The sequence below is a fragment of the Fomitiporia mediterranea genome (genome assembly GCF_000271605.1).
Source record: "Fomitiporia mediterranea MF3/22 unplaced genomic scaffold FOMMEscaffold_5, whole genome shotgun sequence".
NCBI lineage: Eukaryota > Fungi > Basidiomycota > Agaricomycetes > Hymenochaetales > Hymenochaetaceae > Fomitiporia > Fomitiporia mediterranea.
In genome coordinates this window covers 2,501,127-2,507,057 of record NW_006760390.1, presented here as the reverse complement: position 1 = coordinate 2,507,057, position 5,931 = coordinate 2,501,127, and positions in this window count along the sequence as shown.

The following is a 5,931-nucleotide window of genomic DNA, read 5'->3' as shown; positions in this document are numbered from 1 at the left end:
TACTATAGTAACAGACTTGACTAGTAGCTTACTGTAATCAATTAGAAGACTGAATCTATGTCTAAGTACATATATATACTTTACTAGAGTTATATAAGTTTGTAAGAGAGTATAAGAGAGTTTCCTAAAGGATTTAATATTGTTTTTAAAGCTAGCTTTAATGAATTAACTTCTAAAGTACTAAATACTCTTTCAAATGCTTGAGTAAGCTCTAAAACATTTGAGTCTTTATTAGAGGCTAGTGTGAATGTTTATAAACAATGTCTAAGTTCTAGAGACAGTTTCTTCAACTAGTTGTTATAGTTCTCTACTCTTGTAGCCTTAGTTCTATAGGTTCTACACTCTTCTGTACTAGAACTTAAGACTTCTGTCTCTTAAGAGTACTGTCTATAAACTATATATAGACTAACTCTCTCTATAATTCTTACTACTACCTCTCTTTACTTTATTATTCTGTTCCTTTGTCTACCTCTTTATTCTTTGTACCTTTATCTTTGACCTTCCTTTCTTTCATTCTTAGTAGCTTACTATTCTCTAAGTACTCTTGTATAGTTTAGTATATATAAGTATACAAGATTAGACTAGTCCTATAGTCTTAATCTTGTCTACTCTAGATAGTTCTATACTCTTAGACTTACTCTATATACTCTATACTTGTCTCACTCCCTCTTTCTACCTGTTCTGTAAGTTCTAACTATGTTCTAGTGTCTATATTCTGTATTTCTGTTGTGTAGGATAGTTGTAGTCTGAGTCCCCTTACTAAGCCTTCAGGTCCCCCCTATACTGTTACTAACATTAGATTAAGACTCTCTCATTACTACTCTATAATCATTCTACATTTTGAGTATTAGTACTAACTGTTACACTAATCTCTTCTATTTGTTTCAACCCTTTTACATTTTTAAACTTAAGTTTTTTAAACCCTTTTAAAACCTTTACTACCCTTCTTCTATTTATTACCCCTTTTAGTCTAGTGTCAATCCCTTTATAGTATAGATATGAACCCTTCTAAGCTAACTACTACTCTTACTGTTCTACTAGATTAGTAGTTACAAGCAAACCTAACTTAATACATGTAGATCTTTATTTAAGAGACCTTTACTAACTATATACTCTTAGTCTAATTAGAACCTGTTCCAATCCTTCCAGAAGTTAGAACCTATTCTAGAAAGAAAGTACATATAGTCTACCCTTTAGACTTTAATAGGTAGTACTTTAAGGACTTCTAGTACTAAGTTGAGCTATATATAGTTACTACTTTAACTAATTTATTCTCAGATCTTAATTGTGTTCTATTTGTCCTCTCCTTTATAAAAGAAGGTAACATAGCTATCTAGACTTAGAACTAGATTGAAGGTCATCAGATTGAAAGTCTAATCTAACTTTAGAATAATGAGTTGTACTCAGAATTTATGAGACAGCTTTAAGCTTCCTTCATTAACTTGAATAAGAGGTGTAACACTCAGAATAAGCTTTTGTCTCTTTAGTAGAGTAAACATTCTACTAATACCTTCTTTTAGGAGTTTAATATTCTGGCTCAGAAGGCAGGATTTACAAACAGGTTTAATAATGTTCTTATTAGAATGCTTAAGAAAGCTCTCTACTTAGAACTAGTTAATAAGATTCTTAGAGTAATGTTAGAACTAACTACTTATACTAAGTAGAAGACCTGTACTATCTCCTTTGACTAGACTATAGCTCAAATGTACTAAGTCTGTATAGAATACTCTTACATGTGTCTGACTCTAACAGTTCTAATTCTCTAGATTAATCTACCTGTAATTTACAATCAATCTATTCTAATAAACATTAGAGGAGTCTAAAAGCTAAAAACATACTTTGTCTACAGAAAGTTAGAGTACTAAATTAAGGACTGTTTACAGAAGTAATAGTATATTTGTTAGGTCATTAGAGTAATAATAAGTAATGAGTAGGATTTGTAGTAAGAAGTACTCTCTACAAATCTAAAAGTTACTTTAGAACTCTTAAACTCTAACTATATACTCTAGAATTTTGTAGAGGCCTAATAGTGAATATAGTACTAAAGAGCTATAACTTGGATTTTTTAACAGTTACTTTTGATTCAATAAACACTGTAGGATTAGAAGTAAATAAAGTAGAAAAAGTAAACTAAGAAAATTATTTATTAATAAAGAAAAAGTTAAAAACAAAAGTAGATAGTTCTCTTAGTTCTTTTGATTCTTTTGATTCTTCTCTTTGTACTTTATCCAAGTCTAAATCTACACAATCTAACCTGTTACCTCTGTGTTCTAAGAACTCAGAACATTTAGAACACTATCTAGTTCTGTTTACTACCTAGTAGTTTGTTTATAGTATTAAGTAGGAATAGTCTTAACTGAGTTTACAGTTGAGGACATAAGTCTGTCCTTGTTAAAAGAGAGAGGTTAATAAGGAGATGTTAGTATATATACTTACTCTCTTAGATGACAAGACTGTACAAGCTGTACATTCTCTTTAAAACAAGTAGTAATTTATTTAAGAATGTTCTAAACACTAACTCTGAGTCTCTGTCCTCTTAGCTCTCTTCTCAGAATACTCTCAGATCTGAACTATGACTCTAGTAGATAGTAGGTACACTAGTTTATACATTAATAAGGCCTTTGTGTAGGAACACTACCTTCCTACTTAATACATTCTACTTCTAATTCTAGTATACAATGTAGACAGAACTCTGAACCAGAATGGTCAGATTACTGAGTTTGTTCAACTACAGATAACTATTTAGAATCATAAGGAAAGTATTGAGTTCAGAGTTACTAACCTTAGAAAGACAGACATCTTTATTAGATTTGAATAGCTTAAAGCTTACAACTCTACTATTAACTAGTTAGAGTAGACACTTGTATTTGATTAGTGTTCTAAGTCTTACAACTACCTTACACTACTGTTCTAAGTAGATACAAATGTTTCTAATACTACTAACAGTTCTAAAGAAGGTGACTAGTTGTTCTTCTTTGACTAGGATAGATATATAGACACATACTCTAACTAAGACAGAACAGTATTAATTTAAAGAATTTCTAAGATAGAACTAATCTAGAACCTACTCAGAATGACTCAGCTCTAAAACACACATAGGACTAGTCTGCCAGACTTTGTCTAAGAGTTCTCCAAAGTCTTTAGTAAAGAGGAATTTAACCAGCTTTCTAAACATTGTCTTTAGAACTATATAATTGAGTTAACTAAGGGTTTTCAACCTAAGGATTGTAAAGTCTACCTACTTAATAGAGACAAGTAGGAAGTACTTGACAAGTTCCTTTAGGAAAATCTTTAGAACAGTTAGATCCAACTCTTAAAGTCTCTCATAGCCTCCCCTTTCTTCTTTGTTAAAAAGAAAGATAGAAAGCTTTGTCTAGTCTAGGATTATTGTTACCTTAATAAGGGTACTGTTAAAAACAAGTACCTACTCTCTCTAATCTAGGAGCTCATTAATAAGACACATACATTCTGGGTTTTTACTAAGTTAGACATTTAATAAGGATATAATAATATTCAGATCTAAGACAGAAATAAGTAGAAGACTGTGTTCTAAACTAATTATAAATTATATAAACTGACTATAATATTCTTCAGACTAACTAACTTGCTCACAATGTTTCAGTCATTTATAAATCACATCCTTACAGATCTGATTAACTTAGAGTATGTTAGTATGTATTTAGACAACATTCTAATCTTTACCTAGACAGTTGAGTACTATTACTAACTAATCTAAGTAGTTTTATAGTAGCTCTAAAATAATAAACTGTTTCTCTAAGAAGTAAAGTGTTCTTTTACACAAGAGTCAGTAGATTATCTGAGCTTTGTAATTAGTAGAGGAGAGGTCTGTATGAATCTAGTAAAAGTAACTATAGTTTGAAACTAGCTACAACTTTAGAACCTGAAACAAGTCTAAGTATTCCTTAAGTTTACAAACTACTACTAATACTTTATTTAAGACTTTAGTACTATTGTCTGACCCCTTTACAATCTTACTAGTAAGAATGCTCTATAGTAATAGGATACTCAGAAACAGTCTGTGTTTGAGTCCCTTAAGTAGACTATTACTAGTAAGTCTGTTTTAACAGTTCTGACAGTTGTAGACAAGTTCTAAGTTAAAGCTAACTCTTTCAACTTTGTAAATAAAGTAGTACTGTTCTAGTTTATTAACAGAAAGTAGTACCTAATAGTATTCTGATTAGAATCCCTCTCTGTAACAGAATAGAACTACTCTATTTACAATAAGAAACTCTTTACAATTGTCTGTTCTCTAGAGAAGTAGTATTAATATCTCCTTAGTACTATACAGAAGTTTAAGATTTAGAGTGATCACTTTAATCTCTAATACTTCTAGGTGCTCTAGAAGCTCAACTACTGTTAGGCCTACTAAATGCTAGAACTGTAAGACTATGACTTTGTACTAACTTATAAACCTAGAAAACAAATGACAAAAGCTGATTTACTCTCAAAACAAGTAGGTTATAAAAGGAGGGAGAATAATAACAAAAATCTTGTTCTTCTTAACAATTCCTGTTTTACATCTGAGACAATCTAAGAGATCCAACTTGAATCCAAGGATGTTGACTTTGTTACCTGTATATAGTAAACTCTGAGACACACACAGGACCAGATTGTAGTAAAGTAGTTAGAGAAGTAGGCTAAAGACTAGAAGGAGGATAAGGATAGACAGGTTTACTAGAAAGGCTAACTGTACATTCTGAAGGATTAGAAACTGTAAGAGGACATTGTCTAAGCTTATTATAACAATCTGACTGTAAGACATTTAGACTAATACAAAATGTAGGAACTTATTACTCAGAACTACTAGTAGCTAAGAATGTAGAGGGAAATTCTAAAGTATGTAAGTAGTTATAATATATACTAACAGACTAAAGCCTACTAGACAAGGGTTCAGACTCTTCTATATTTATATTAGATTCTAGATCACTCTTAGGAAGAAGTCTTAGTAGACCTGATTAGTAAGCTACCTGAGTCTTAGGGTTATAATACTATCTGTATAATTATTAACTAATTCTTTAAGTAAGTCTATACAGTTCTGACCTAAATAGAACTTACTTCTAAAAGTATAGTGTGTATTTATTAGAATCATGTTTTCCAGTTGTACAGACTCTCTTAGAAGCTCATTCATGATTGTAGACTGTAATTCAAGTTGAAATTCATATAGGACTTGTACACACTTCTCAGAATTTAAGGGAACTCTTTTACTATATATTACTTACAAACTAATAGTTAAACTAAGTAAGTTAATTAGAAGATTGAGCTCTACCTTCAGATGTTCATTAATTATTAGTAGTTGGATTAGTCTGAGTAGTTAGCTCTGGCAGAATTTGTGTACAATAACTAGTAACACTCTACAACAGGACAGTCTCTGTTCTTCCTCAATTATAAGAGATATTTGTATTAGAAGACAGTTCTAAGCTAGAACAGTAGTTCTGAATCTGTAACAGACTTTGTAGAACAGATGTGTAAGACTAGGGAGAATGTACAAGCTCTTTTAGAGAAGGTAGTACAGGTTATAAAGTAGAACTACAACTAGAAGAGGTTTACAGTTAAGGAGTACTAGTCTAGTAATAAAGTTATACTAGAAGCTACTAATCTGACTACAGATTGTCTAATAAAGAAGTTGGACAACAAGCACTTTGAACCCTTTGTCATTAAGAAGAAGGTTAGTACCTTAGTCTATAAACTCTAACTTCTAACAATCTGAAAGTACATACACTTAGTGTTTAACAAGGTTCTGTTATCTTAGTACTATAACTTAAGTTTTCCTTCACAACAAAGGCCTCTACTGTCTTTACTAGAACTTGTCAGTTCTGAACCAGAATATAAAGTAGAGTATGTAGTAGATACTAAGCTAGTATATAGAAAGCTCAAATTTCTTATCTACTAGAAAGAGTACTTAGTTGAAGA